Genomic DNA, 15,032 nt, shown 5'->3' on the forward strand with positions numbered 1-15,032 from the left:
TGTACATGAATTGGTTATTTGCAACCATTTCAATGAGTTCCTGAGCTTCTGCAGGCATCTTCTTCAGATGAAGAGATCCTCCAGCAGAGCTGTCCAATGACATTTTGGACAATTAAAACAGACCATCATAGAAGATACCTATGATGCTCCATTCTGAAAGCACGTTAGAAGGACACCTTCTGATCAATTGCTTGTATCTTTCCCAAGCTTCATAAAGGGATTCATCTTCCTTCTGTCTGAAGGTTTGGACTTTCACTTTAAGCTTACTCAATTTTTGAGGTGGAAAGAACTTTGCCAAGAAGGCATTGACTAGCTTTTCCCAAGAGTTCAGGCTTTCCTTAGGTTGTGAATCCAACCATATCCTAGCTCTGTCTCTTACAGCAAAAGGGAAGAGCATAAGTCTGTAGACCTCAGGGTCAACCCTATTGGTCTTGACAGTGTCACAGATTTGCAAGAATTCAGCTAAAAATTGATGAAGATCTTCTAATGGAAGTCTATAAAACTTGCAATTCTGTTGCATTAGAGAAACTAATTGAGGTTTAAGCTCAAAGTTGTTTGCTCCAATGGCAGGGATAAAGATGCTTCTCCCATAGAAATCAGGAGTAGGTGCAGTAAAGTCACCAAGCACCTTCCTTGCATTGTTGGCATTGTTGTTGTTTTCGGCTGCCATGGCTTCTTCTTGTTTGAAAAGCTCTGTTAGGTCCTCTATAGAGAGTTGTACTTTAGCTTCTCTTAGCTTTCTCTTCAAGGTCCTTTCAGGTTCAGGATCAGCTTCAACAAGAATGCCCTTGTCCTTGCTCCTGCTCATATGAAAGAGAAGAGAACAAGAAAGTATGGAATCCTCTATGTCACAGTATAGAGATTCCTTGAGGTGTCAGAGGAAAAGAAGAATAGAAGGAGGAGGTAGATAGAAGAGAATTCGAATTTATAAAGAGGGATAGAGTTCGAATTGCACATTGAGGATGAGTGTTAGTCCCTTAAATAGAAGGATGTGAGAAGGGGGGGAATTTTCGAAAACAAATTAAAAAAAATTTGAAATAACTAAAAGAAATTTTGAAAATTTGGTAAATGATTTTCGAAAACTAAGATTGGGAAAGAAATTAAGTGATTTTAAAAACAAATTTTGAAATTAGAAATAAAAAAGATATGATTGAAAATTATTTGGAAAAAGATGTGATTGAAAATGTATGATTGAGAAGATATGATTGAGAATCAAATTAAAAAGAGAAAGTTTTTAAAATTAAAGTTGATTACTTGACTAACAAGAAATTGAAAGATATGATTGTAGAATTTAAAATTTGATCCTTTCTTAATAGGCAAGTAACAACTTGAAAATTTTGAATTAAATTATTAATTGTAGCAAGAATTTTTGAAAATAGTAAAAATAAGTATAAAATGGAAAGAAATTGATTTTGAAAAGATATGATTGAAAAGATATGATTTGAAAAAGATTTGAATTAAAAACAAAATCTTCCCTCTAGTGTCCTCCTGGCGTTAAACGCCCAGAATGGTATCCATTCTGGCGTTTAACGCCCAAAATTCTACCCTTTTGGGCGTTTAACGCCCAGCCAGGGTACCTGACTGGCGTTTAAACACCAGTTTTCCTTTTTCACTGGGCATTTTGAACGCCCAGCTTTTTCTGTTTAATTCCTCTGCTGAATGTTCTGAATCTTCAATTCTCTGTATTATTGACTTGAAAAGACATAATTTTGAAATTTTTTTTTGAATTTTTAATGATGAAAAACAACCAAAATGCAACTAATCATGGAAAACTAAGATCAAACAGACAATGCATGCAAGACACCAAACTTAGAAATTTGTATATTAGAGACACTAACAAATTGAGAATGCGTATGAGAAATAACAAAACACACAAAACAAGAGAAATTAAAGATCAGAGTAAGGAAATCATCAAGAACATCTTGAAGATTAATGAAGAACATAATGCATATATTTGAAAAATGCAAGAAGAATAAAGACATGCAATTGACACCAAACTTAAAAATTGACACTAGACTCAAACAAGAAACATGAAATATTTTTGGTTTTAAGATTTTATAATATTTTTTTTGTTTTTTTTCGAAAATTATTTGGAGGAAAATAAAGATTTCAAAATTCTTAATAAGAATTCCAGGAATCATGCAATGTTAGTCTAAAGCTTCAGTCTAAAAAGATTAGACATAGCTAGCCAAGCTTCAGCAGGACATTACATACAACAGACAAATTGATGGGAATCAATTAGCTCTTGTGATAATAAAAGCATCATCTGAAACTCTAGAATTCATTCTTAAAAATTATGAAGAACAAAATTAAAATAAAGTTACCTAATCTAAGCAACAAGATGAACAGTCAGTTGTCCAAACTCGAACAATCCCCAGCAACGGCGCCAAAAACTCGGTGCACGAAATTGTGATCATCAACAATGGCGCCAAAGACTTGGAGCTCTCAAACGTGAATCACACTTTGTCACAATTCCACACAACTAACCAGCAAGTGCACTGGGTCGTCCAAGTAATACCTTACGTGAGTAAGGGTCGATCCCACGGAGACTGTCGGCTTGAAGCAAGCTATGGTCATCTTGTAAATCTCAGTCAGGCAGATTCAAATGGTTATGGAGAATTGATAATTAAAAGATAAATAAAGCATAAAATAAGATAGAGATACTTATATAATTCATTGGTGAGAATTTCAGATAAGCGTATGAAGATGCTTGTTCCTCCTGAACCTCTGCTTTCCTATTGTCTTCATCCAACCATTCATACTCCCTTCCATGGCAAGCTTATGTTGGGTTTCACCGTTGTCAATGGTTACCTCCCGTCCTCTCAGTGAAAATGATCCAAATGCGCTGTCACCGCACGGCTAATCAGTTGTTGGTTCTCGATCATGCTGGAATAGGATCCATTGATCCTTTTGCGTCTGTCACACGCCCAACACTCGCGAGTTTGAAGCTCGTCACAGTCATCCCATCCCAGATCCTACTCGGAATACCACAGACAAGGTTTAGACTTTCCGGATCTTAAGAATGCTGCCAATTGATTCTCGCCTATACCATGAAGACTCTGATCTCATGGAATGGAAGGCTCGGTTGTCAGGCGAGGCAACCATGCGTCATGAACCAGAAGGCTAAGAAATATACACTCAAGCTATTGCTAGTAGAACGGAGGTGGTTGTCAGGCACGTGTTCATAGGGGAGAATGATGATGAGTGTCACGGATCATCACATTCATCAGGTTGAAGAACGAGTGAATATCTTAGAGAAGAAGTAGGCATGAATTGAATAGAAGAACAGTAGTAATTGCATTAATTTATGAAGAATAGTAGAGCTCTACACCTTAATCTATGGGGTGTAGAAACTCCACCGTTGAAAATACATAAGTGATAATGGTGTTCATTGGCTTCGGCCCCAGAGAGGGAACCAGAAGAACCAAGACGAAAATACAATAGCAAAATGTCCTATTTATAGAGAACTAGTAGCCTAGGGTTACAGAAATAAGTAATTAATGCAGAAATCCACTCCCAGACCCACTTGATGTGTGCTTGGACTAAGCATTGAAGCTTTCACATGTAGAGACTTTTCTTGGAGTTAAACGCCAGCTTTTGTGCCAGTTTGGGCGTTTAACTCCAGCTTTTGTGCCAGTTCTGGCGTTAAACGCCAGAATTCTTGAGCTGACTTGGAATGCCTGTTTGGGCCATCAAATCTTGGGTAAAGTATGGACTATTATATATTGCTGGAAAGCCCAGGATGTCTACTTTCCAACGCAATTGAGAGCGCGCTAATTGGGCTTCGGTAGCTCAAGAAAATCCATTTTGAGTGTAGGGAGGTCAGAATCCAACAGCATCTGTAGTCCTTTTTCAGCCTCTGAATCAGATTTTTGTTCAGGTCCCTCAATTTCAGCTAGAAAATACCTGAAATCATAGAAAAACACACAAACTCATAGTAAAGTCCAGAAATGTGATTTTAAATAAAAACTAATAAAAATATAATAAAAAGTAACTAAAATATACTAAAAACATACTAAAAACAATGCCAAAAAGCATATAAATTATCCGCTCATCACATACCTTGGCCGATTTCTATGTAATGACCAAAGAAATTTATTTAAAACCAAGACAGCTCCTCAAAATTCAATAGACTCTAAGCTCAGCTTCCTCCAAGTTGCAATATTCACAATTTCAGGCTCCAATTATTTATTCACAAACTAATACACATTTATAACACATATATACCCAATTTAATACTCAAAACTCAAATTCAATGAAATTAAAATGGAATTATGGTTTTCTCACTGATGAGTGGATAATTTATATGCTTTTTGGCATTATTTTTAGTATGTTTTTAGTATGTTTTAGTTAATTTTTATTATATTTTTATTAGTTTTTAAATAAAAATCACATTTCTGGACTTTACTATGAGTTTGTGTGTTTTTCTGTGATTTTAGGTATTTTCTTGCTGAAATTGAGGGACTTGAGCAAAAATCTGATTCAGAGGTTGAAAAATGACTGCAGATGCTGTTGGATTCTGACCTCCCTGCACTCGAAGTGTATTTTCTGGAGCTACAGAAGCCCAATTGGCACGCTCTCAATTGCGTTGGAAAGTAGACATCCTGGGCTTTCCAGCAATATATAATAGTCTATACTTTTCTCGAGATTTAATGGCCCAAATTGGTGTTCCAAGTCAGCATAAAAATTCTAGCGTCAAAACGCCAGAACTGGCATAAAAGCTGGAGTTAAACACCCAAACTGGCACAAAAGCTGGCGTTTAACTCCAAGAAAAGTCTCTACATGTAAAAGTTTCAATGCTCAGCCCAAGCACACACCAAGTGGGCCCGGAAGAAGATTTCTGCATTAATTACTTATTTCTGTAAACCCTAGGCTACTAGTTTTCTATAAATAGGACCTTTTGCTATTGTATTTTCATACTTTTGATCTTGGAATACTTTTCATCTTTGGGAGGCTGGCCATTTGGCCATGCCTAGACCCTTTTGTTCTTATGTATTTTCAACGGTGGAGTTTTTACACCCCATAGATTAAGGTGTGGAGCTCTGCTATGTTCATCATGAATCAATGCAAAGTACTATTATTTTTCTATTCAATTCACGCCTATTTCTTCTCCAAGATATACTCTCGTACTTAATTCAGTTAAGTCAGAATGAAGGGGTGACCCGTGACAATCACCCAATCTTCTTTACTCGCTTAGCCAAGGTCGCGTGCCTGACAACCACAAAGCGATCTAGATGATGTTCAACGTAGTCATTAGACGACAGCTGGAGTATATTCTCTTGGGTTTCTAATCTAAGATTAGAACCTTCGTGGTATAGGCTAGAATTATTGGCGGCCATTCCTGAGATTCGGAAAGTCTAAACCTTGTCTGTGGTATTCTGAGTAGGATCTGGGAAGGGATGACTGTGACGAGCTTCAAACTCGTGAGTGTTGGGTGTAGTGACAAACGCAAAAGGATCAATGGATCCTATTCCAACATGATCGAGAACCGACAGATGATTAGCCGTGCGGTGACAGCGCATTTGGACCATTTTCACTGAGAGGACGGGAAGTAGCCATTGACAACGGTGATGCCCTACATACAGCTTGCCATGGAAAGGAGTATGAAGGATTGGATGAAGGCAGTAGGAAAGCAGAGATTCAACAGGAACAAAGCATCTCTATGCACTTATCTGAAATTCTCACCAATGAATTACATAAGATCTCTATCTTTACTTTGTGTTTTATTTATCTTTTTAATTATTAAAACTCCATAACCATTTGAATCCGCCTGACTGAGATTTACAAGGTGACCATAGCTTGCTTCAAGCCAACATTCTCCGTGGGATCGACCCTTACTCACGTAAGGTTTATTACTTGGACGACCCAGTGCACTTGTTGGTTAGTTGTGCGGAGTTGTGATAAAGAGCTGAGATTACAATTGTGCGTACTAAGTTGTTGGCGCCATTGATGATCACAATTTCGTGCACCAAGTTTTTGGCGCCGTTGCCGGGGATTGTTCGAGTTTGGACAATTGATGGTTCATCTTGTTGCTCAGATTAGGTAATTTTATTTTATTTTTAAGCTTGTTATTCTTTTAATTTTTGAAAAAAAATATACTTTTATGTTTAAGATTTTTAATTTTTATTTTCAAAAAAAAAAAAAATATTTCTATTCTGTTCTTCAGAGTTTTAAGAATGAATTCTAGAGTTTCATGATGATCTGTTGAAGTCTGGCTGGCTGTGAAGCCATGTCTAATCTTTTGGACCGAGGTTTCAACTTATCACCACAAGAGCTTGTTGATTTCTATCAATCTTGCTGTTGAATATAATGATCTGCTAAAGCTTGGCTGGCCATTGGCCATGTCTAGTGTTTTGGACCGAAGCTTTCACTGAAAGCTTGGCTGGCTAGTAAGCCATGTCTAATTCCTGGACCAGAGTTTTAGACTAACATTGCATGATTCCTAGAATTCTCATTAAAAATTTTGAATTCCTTACTTTCTCTTCTTCCAATTAATTTTCGAAAAATTACAAAAAAAATTTTAAAATCACAAAAATAAAAAATAATTTGTGTTAGTGTCAATTTTTAAAGTTTGGTGTCAATTGCATGTCTTTATTCTTCTTGCATTTTTCGAATATATAAGTTTTGTTCTTCATTAATCTTCAAGTTGTTCTTGATGATTTCCTTGCTTTGATCTTTAAATTCTCTTGTTTTGTGTATTTTGTTGTTTCTCATATGTATTCTCAATTTGTTAGTGTCTCTAATATGAAAATTTCTAAGTTTGGTGTCTTGCATGCATTGTTTATTTGATCTTAGTTTTCCAAGTTTCATTTTGTTGTTTCTCATCATTAAAAATTCACAAAAAAATTTTCCAAATTATGTCTTTTCAAGTCAATAATACAGAGAATTGAAGATTCAGAACATGCAGCAGAGGAATTACACAGAAAAAGCTAGACGTTCAAAACGCCCAGTGAGGAAGGAAAACTGGCGTTTAAACGCCAGCCAGGGTACCTGGCTGGGCGTTAAACGCCCAAAAGGGTAGTATTTTGGGCGTTAAACTCCAAAATGGATACCATTCTGGGCGTTTAACGTCAGGATGGCACAGGAGGGAAGATTTTGTTTTCAATTCAAATCTTTTTCAAATTTTCATAATTTTTCAAAATCAAATCTTTTTCAAATCATATATTTTCAATCATATCTTTTCAAAATCAATTTCTTTCCATTTTTTATTTTTTTACTATTTTCGAAAATCCTTGCTACAATTAATGATTTAATTCAAAATTTTCAAGTTGTTACTTGCCTATTAAGAAAGGATCAAATTTTAAATTCTAGAATCATGTCTTTTAATTTCTTGTTAGTCAAGTAATCAACTTTAATTTTAAAAAATTTCTTTTTTTTAATTGATTTTCAATCATATTTTCTCAATCATATCATCTCAATCACATCTTTTTCAAAAATGATTTTCAATCATATCTTTTTGATTTCTAATTTCAAAATCTTTTTCAAAATCACTTAACTACTTTCTCAATTTTAATTTTCGAAAATCATCAATCAATTTTTTTTAAAAAATTTCTTTTAATTATTTCAAAATCTTTTTAAATTTAATTTCGAAAATTCTTCCCCTCTTCTCACATCCTTCTATTTAAAGACTAACACTCCTCCTCTATCAGCAATTCGGACTCTCCCTCTCTAAAGTTCTAATTCTTCTCTTTCTATCTCATCCTTCTATTCTTCTTTTCCTCTGACACCTCAAGGAATCTCTATACTGTGACATAGAGGATTCCATACTTTCTTGTTCTCTTCTCTTTCCTATGAACAGGAGCAAGGACAAAGGCATTCTTGTTGAAGCTGATCCTGAATCTGAAAGGACCTTGAAGAGAAAGCTAAGAGAAGCTAAAGCACAACTCTCTGGAGAGGACCTAACAAAAATTTTTAAACAAGAAGAATGAATTAGAATCCGGATAATATTATGAATTCTCTGATCTTTACATTTCAGTTTAATCCTTGAACACAACAAAATTGACTTTAATTTATTTTTTTCTTTGGTGCTTTGCACCTTGAGTCTAGTCGTGACTTTTAAATGTTTTTCTCAAGGATTACTTGACACAGAAACACCACAAGCACTTAACTGGGGGATTCTCTTTGAGTCCTGATTTTTCTTTCAGTTACTCCCAGACAGTGGTGCTCAAAGCCTTTGGCATACTCTATTAAACGCACTTGGTCTCGACTCTAAGTGTTCTGTCTCAAGGATTACTTGACACAATCACACCACAAGCATATGACTAGGGAAACAACTCTTTGAGCTTTTAATCATGTCTAACCTCCCTAGCCATTGATGCTCAGAGCCTTGGACCTTGCTTTTATTATTATTTATTTATTTATTATTTTTTTTCTTTTGCTGTTTCTTTTGCTTCAAGGATTAAATTTTTGTTTATTTCAGAGAAGTCATAATAATTCTCTAAATTCCTGTTCCTTATACATCAACATCCCTTGATTCAAATTCAAATATGCACTGTTTATATCATGCATTAAGAATTACAATTAATACCACCACATTTAAGTAAATAAGACTACTCTTAAAATTAACTCAATTTCTCATGCAATATATCACTACTGTTTATATATATATATATATATATATATATTTTTTGAATTCAAGCTCAGTGGGTAATACATGAGACATCTTTTCAGAATTAAAGCATTTAACGGAAAACTAAACTAGACCTAGGATTCTACTAATAAAGGATCATGCAACAGACAAAGCAAAATAGTAGAAAACTGGAACATAACATAGAAAAAGAGGGTAGGAAAAAAAATGAAAGGAACTCAACCACCTTAGTTATCCTAGCGGTCACTTTATTCTTCAGGTTGTGCTCCTCCGTGAAGATGATTCGCCTCCCTTTTGTGCCAGAAAACCCATAAGCGCAGCTCAACACCAAACTTAAAGGTTTGCTTGTCCTCAAGCAAAGAAGAACTGAAAATAAAAACAAATAGTGAGAGGAAAGAAAAATATATAGATAAAAGAACAAGAGAGAATTAGGATTAGGAGAGAGAGAAAGAAAAGTGAAAACTGTGCGGCGAACAAGTGTAGTTGTGCGGCAAAGGCGACGCGTACGCGTGCAGCACGCGTACGCATGGGTCGCGGAAATTTTCTTAATGACGCATTAGTGTCAGGCACGCGTCCGCGTGCCCTGGGTTTTGCGCGATTCGCGCGAAGGCAGCCGCGCGCACGCACAACTCTCTGTTCGCTTGGCTTGGGAACCTAGATTTTCAATCGACGCGTGCGCGTCAATCACGCGCACGCGCAGATGGCCATTTGTGTAAATGACGCGCATGCGTCAGGGACGCGTACGCGTGGTCAATTTTGTGCGTCTAGCACACTTCCTGCCCCAAACCAGCACAACTCTCTGCCCAAACACTCTTTTATGTCGATTTTTCAGGTCACGCGTACGCGTCGCTGACGTGCCCACGTGAATGTGAAAATCACAAATGACGCGCACGCATGGGTTTGTTTGTGCTAGAGGCATCATTATTGTGCCACTCCTGCGCATCCCTATGTTCAATTTTATTTTTCACGCACACATGACTGACGCGTTCGCGTCAGCGACGCTTGCGCGTCATGTGCTTTTTTTTTTTTAGAAGTGTCCGGTTCCTGTTCTAAAATAGCTGCATGATAAAAAAATTAATAAGAACCCAATAAAAATAAAATAAATAAGAAAACTACTACTACGAAAAATAAAAATAGCTAACGATACGAAATTATCAGGTTGCCTCCCGACAAGCGCTTCTTTATCGTCATTAGCTTGACGGTCAGCTCCTCTAAGGAGGAGGATCATAGGGGCTCAGCTCTTCACCCCTTACTTTGAACTTCTTTCCTGTGTCTCCATAACGTAGCTCAATATGCTCCAGAGAGAGGATTCTGATTACTATATAAACCTATGCTGGATTGCTGGTCAACACCACCTTCATTTCTGGGGAGAAACCTTCAGTGGGGATCTTTTTGTTTCTCCATCCTCTGGGTACTTTCTTCTTTTTGGGAACCTCCTCCTTGGTAGATGATGCATTCCCAACACCAAACTTAGGTTTGATGTCAGGAGGAATTTTATTGATTGTTGCCAAGGGAGGTTTGAGCTGCAGATTCTGCTGTGTATCATCAGGGGTTTTTTGAAGGGTTGGATCAATAAGCCCAGTCTGCATGCACCTCTCTTCTTCACCTGTTGAATGTATATCTTTAAAGACATGAAAGACCAATTGCTCATTATGCACTCTATGCACTAATTCACCCACTTCTACATCAATCAGAGCTCTTCCCGTGGCTAGGAATGGTCTTCCTAGAATTATAGAGGCATTCTCATCCTCCCCCGTGTCAAGAATCACAAAGTCTGCTGGGAGGAAGAACTTTCCCTCTATGACCAAGATATTCTCCACTAATCCGTATGTAGGCTTCATAGATTTGTCTGCCATCTGTAATGCTATCTTTGTGGGTTGTGCCTCTTGGATTTGCAGCTTCTTCATCACAGATAAGGGCATTAGATTTATGCTTGCCCCATTATCACATAGGGCTTTCTCAAAGGTTGTGCTCTGGTGCACGAATTTGTGATCATCAACAATGGTGCCAATAGGCTTGGTGCTCTCAAACGTGAATGACACTTCATCACAATTCCGCACAACTAACCAGCAAGTGCACTGGGTCGTCCAAGTAATACCTTACGTGAGTAAGGGTCGATCCCACGGAGATTGTCGGCTTGAAGCAAGCTATGGTCACCTTGTAAATCTCAGTCAGGCGGATTCAGATAGTTATGGAGATTTTATAATTAAAACATAATTAAAATATAAACTAGGATAGAGATACTTATGTAATTCATTGGTGAGAATTTCAGATAAGCGCATAGAGATGCTTTTGTTCCTCCTAAACCTCTGCTTTCCTACTGTCTTCATCCAATCATTCCTACTCCTTTCCATGGCAAGCTGTATGTTGGGCATCACCGTTGTCAATGGCTACATCCCGTCCTCTCTGTGAAAATGGTCTGATGCACTGTCACTGTATGGCTAATCATCTGTCGATTCTCGATCATACTGGAATAGGATTTACTATCCTTTTGCGTCTGTCGCTACACCCAGCACTCGCGAGTTTGAAGCTCGTCACATCCATCCCTTCCCAGATCCTACTCGGAATACCACAGATAAGGTTTAGACTTTTCGGATCTCAAGAATGGCGATCCATGGGTTCTAACTTATACCACGAAGACTCTAATATCTCGGACTCGTTTCCCTGTATTAGATACCTAAGAGATACTCATTCTATCTCATCTTCATGTAGAACGGAAGTGGTTGTCAGGCATGCGTTCATAGGTGAGAATGGTGATGAGCGTCAAAATCATCACATTCATCATGTTCTTGGGTGCGAATGAATATCTTAGAATAGGAATAAGCTTGAATTGAATAGAAAAATAATAGTACTTTGCATTAATACTCGAGGAACAGCAGAGCTCCACACCTTAATCTATGGTGTGTAGAAACTCTACCGTTGAAAATACATAAGTGATGAGGTCCAGGCATGGACGAATGGCCAGCCCCCTAAACGTGATCAAAAGATGTAACTAAAGATGTAAATACAATAGTAAAAAGTCCTATTTAAACTAAACTAGTTACTAGGGTTTGCAGAAATGAGTAAATGATGCAGAAATCCACTTCTGGGGCCCACTTGGTGTGTGCTTGGGCTGAGCATTGAGCTTTACACGTGTAGAGGCTTCTCTTGGAGTTGAACGCAAGTTTGTAACCTGTTTCTGGCGTTTAACTCCACTTTGCAACCTGTTTCTGGCGTTTGACTCCAGAATGCAGCATGGAACTGGCGTTGAACGCCAGTTTGCGTCATCTACACTTGGGCAAAGTATGGACTATTATATATTTCTGGAAAGTCCTGGATGTCTACTTTCCAACGCAATTGAGAGCGCACCATTTGGAGTTTTGTAGCTCCAGAAAATCCATTTCGAGTGCAGAGAGGTCAGAATCCAACAGCATCAGCAGTCCTTTGTCAGCCTCTGAATCAGATTTTTGCTCAGGTCCCTCAATTTCAGCCAGAAATTACCTGAAAATAGAAAAACACACAAACTCATAGTAAATTCCAGAAATGTGATTTTTATTTAAAAACTAATAAAAATATAATGAAAACTAACTAAATCATACTAAAAACATACTAAAAACAATGCCAAAAAGCGTATAAATTATCCGCTCATCATGCTCCCAATGGTGCATGGAATTTGAAAGCTCCCTGGATCTGGCATCTTCTTTGGCAAGTTATTCTGAATTACAGCACTACATTCTTTAGTCAGGACTACTGTCTCATCTCCCTTTAAACGCTTTTTCTTTGACAACAGCTCCTTCATGAACTTGACATAGATAGGCATTTGCTCCAAAACCTAAGTAAAAGGAATATTGATTTGTAACTTTTTGAAGACTTCCAAGAACTTTGAAAACTGCTTGTCCTTGGTCTCCTTTTGAAGTCTCTGAGGATATGGCATATTAGGCTTGTACTCAGGAGCCTTTGGCAATGTAGGATAAGTGTCAAGAGAGTCTGAGAATGGGTTGTCCGCACGCTTTGGAGGGGCGTGCTCCAATTCTCCCTTCTTCTCCTCTAGAGCTTCTTTTTCAACTAACTCTTCATTGACCTTGGTCTCAGAGCCAGCTACTTTACCACTTTTCAATTGAATAACCTTGCAATCTTCTCCTGGGTTCACCACCGTATCACCTTGAAATGTACTTGCAGACCTCTCAAGTATTTGCTTGCTTAGTTGGCCCACTAGCACCTCTAAATTTCTAATGGACGCTCTGGTTTCCTGCATAACTTGTGCTTTCGTACTTGCCACTTGTCCACTTATCAAGGTGATAGCCTTGCATTCCTCTCTTGGATTTGGAATTGTGTTACCAGGAAGGCTATTAGTGGTCCTCTGATCAATTTTAGTGACTTTTGTGGCTAATTGACCCATTTGAATCTCCAGGTTCTTGATGGATGCTCTGGTTTCCTGTCTAAAACCTGTCAATATTGATTCCAAATCATTGTTCTATTGGAAACCGCCCTGAGAACTATTGTTGAAGTTCTGAGGTCTCTGAGGTTGATCCCTCCATCCAAAATTTGGGTCATTCTTCCACCCCTGATTGTATGTCTTAGAATATGGATCATTGTTGGGATTTCTAGGATCACTCCCCATGTAATTCACCTGTTCAAAAGAAGGTTGAACATAATCATAATTATCATTTTGTACAAAATTACCTGCCATGTTATAGGAGATTTCTTGTGGTGAATTTTGTGTGTTGATAGCTGAGACTTGCATGCCACCCATCTGTTGAGTAAGTAGATTTATTTGCTGAGACATCAGCTTATTCTGAGCAAGAAGAGCATTAACAGCTTCTACTTCCAACACGCCTCTCTTCTGAGGGGTCTCAGAGTTCACCGGATTCCTGTTAGATGAGTATAAATATTGGTTACTAGCAACCAATTCAATAAGCTCAATAGTCTCCTCCGGTGTCTTCTTCTTGTGCAATGAACCTCCTGCAGACTTGTCTAAGCACATCTTGGACATTTCACCCAAGCCTTCATAAAAGATATCTAGTTGAGTCCATTTGAAGAACATGTCTGGAGGGCATTTCCTAGTTAGTAGCTTGTATCTCTCCCAAGCTTCATACAGAGTTTCACCATTCTTCTGCCTGAAGGTTTGAACCTCCACCCTAAGCTTAGTCAGCTTCTTTGGTGGGAAAAATTTAGTGAGAAACTCAGTAACCACCTTGTTCCAAGTATCTAAACTTTCCTTGGGTTGAGAATCTAGCCATAGCTTTGCTCCATCCCTCAGAGCAAACGGGAAGAGCATGAGTTTGTACACCTCTGGGTTCACTCCATTTGTCTTCACAGTATCACAAATCTACAGAAAATTAGAAATAAATTGATTTGGGTCTTCGTGGGGAAGACCGTGATACTGGCAGTTTTGTTATACCAGGGTGACTAATTGTGGCTTCAACTCAAAGTTGTTCGCAGCTATAGGAGGCACCACAATGCTCTTTTCATACAGATCTGCTGTAGGAGCGGAGAAAGAACCAAGTACTCTCCTTTGTTGTTCATTCCCATTCGGGTTTGCCACATTGGCATTATCAGTATTATTCGGATCCATAGTGGATTCTGCAGCCTTGTAAAGTCTTGCTTGTTGTAAACGCCGCCTGAAAGTTCTTTCAGGTTCAGGATCAAAGTCTAAGAGATATTCTTTGTCTCTGTTCCTGCGCATAAACAAACAGAAAACAAGAAAGAATGGGAATCTCTACGTCAGAGTGCAGAGAATTCCCAGTGAGGTAACCTGTGTAAAGAAATAAAAAATACTAAATAAAATAAATAAATAAATAGAAAAAAGTTAAAATAAAAATAACTAGGTAACACCAAACTTAATTTCAGAAATTAAGAAAAATATTAGTGCTATTTATTTATTTAAAATATTTTTTTGAAAATAATAAAATAAAATTTAAATAAAATTAAAATTAAAACGCCTAACCTAAGAAATCAAACAACTGATAGTTGTTAATCACTATCGATCCCCGGCAACGGCACCAAAAACTTGGTGCGGTGATTTACAACCACAAACTAACCAGCAAGTGCACCGGGTTGTACCAAGTAATACCTTACGTGAGTAAGGGTCGATCCCACGAGGATTAATGGACTAAGCAATAATGGTTAAGTGATTGGCTTAGTTAGACAAACATAAAAGAGTGTTTTGGTATCCAAAGAGCATTAAACAGTAAATTAAGAATTTCAGAAAGCAAGCAGCGATGAGTTGGGAATAAAATATGGAGAAAACAGTTAAGGTTTCAGAGTTATCTATTTTCCGGATTGATTTTTCTTACTAACGATTTTAATTATGCAAGATTTAATTCATGGCAAACTATATGTGACTAGACCCTAATTCCTTAGACCTTCCTAGTCTCCTCTAAAATTCATTAACTGCCAATTCCTTGGTCAATTAATTCCAATTAGAGGGTGATGATCAAATTCCAGTTTATATGCCACAAGAATC

General features: G+C 37.6%; 1 pseudogene; it reads right to left on the minus strand.

Moving 5' to 3' along the window:
- Positions 1 to 13,040: 13,040 nt before the first annotated feature.
- Positions 13,041 to 14,141, minus strand: LOC148544199 (uncharacterized; annotated as a pseudogene).
- Positions 14,142 to 15,032: the final 891 nt, after the last annotated feature.

This window comes from Arachis ipaensis, chromosome B9 (genome assembly GCF_059453495.1).
Source record: "Arachis ipaensis isolate K30076 ecotype BB chromosome B9, ASM5945349v1, whole genome shotgun sequence".
NCBI classification, from domain to species: domain Eukaryota; kingdom Viridiplantae; phylum Streptophyta; class Magnoliopsida; order Fabales; family Fabaceae; genus Arachis; species Arachis ipaensis.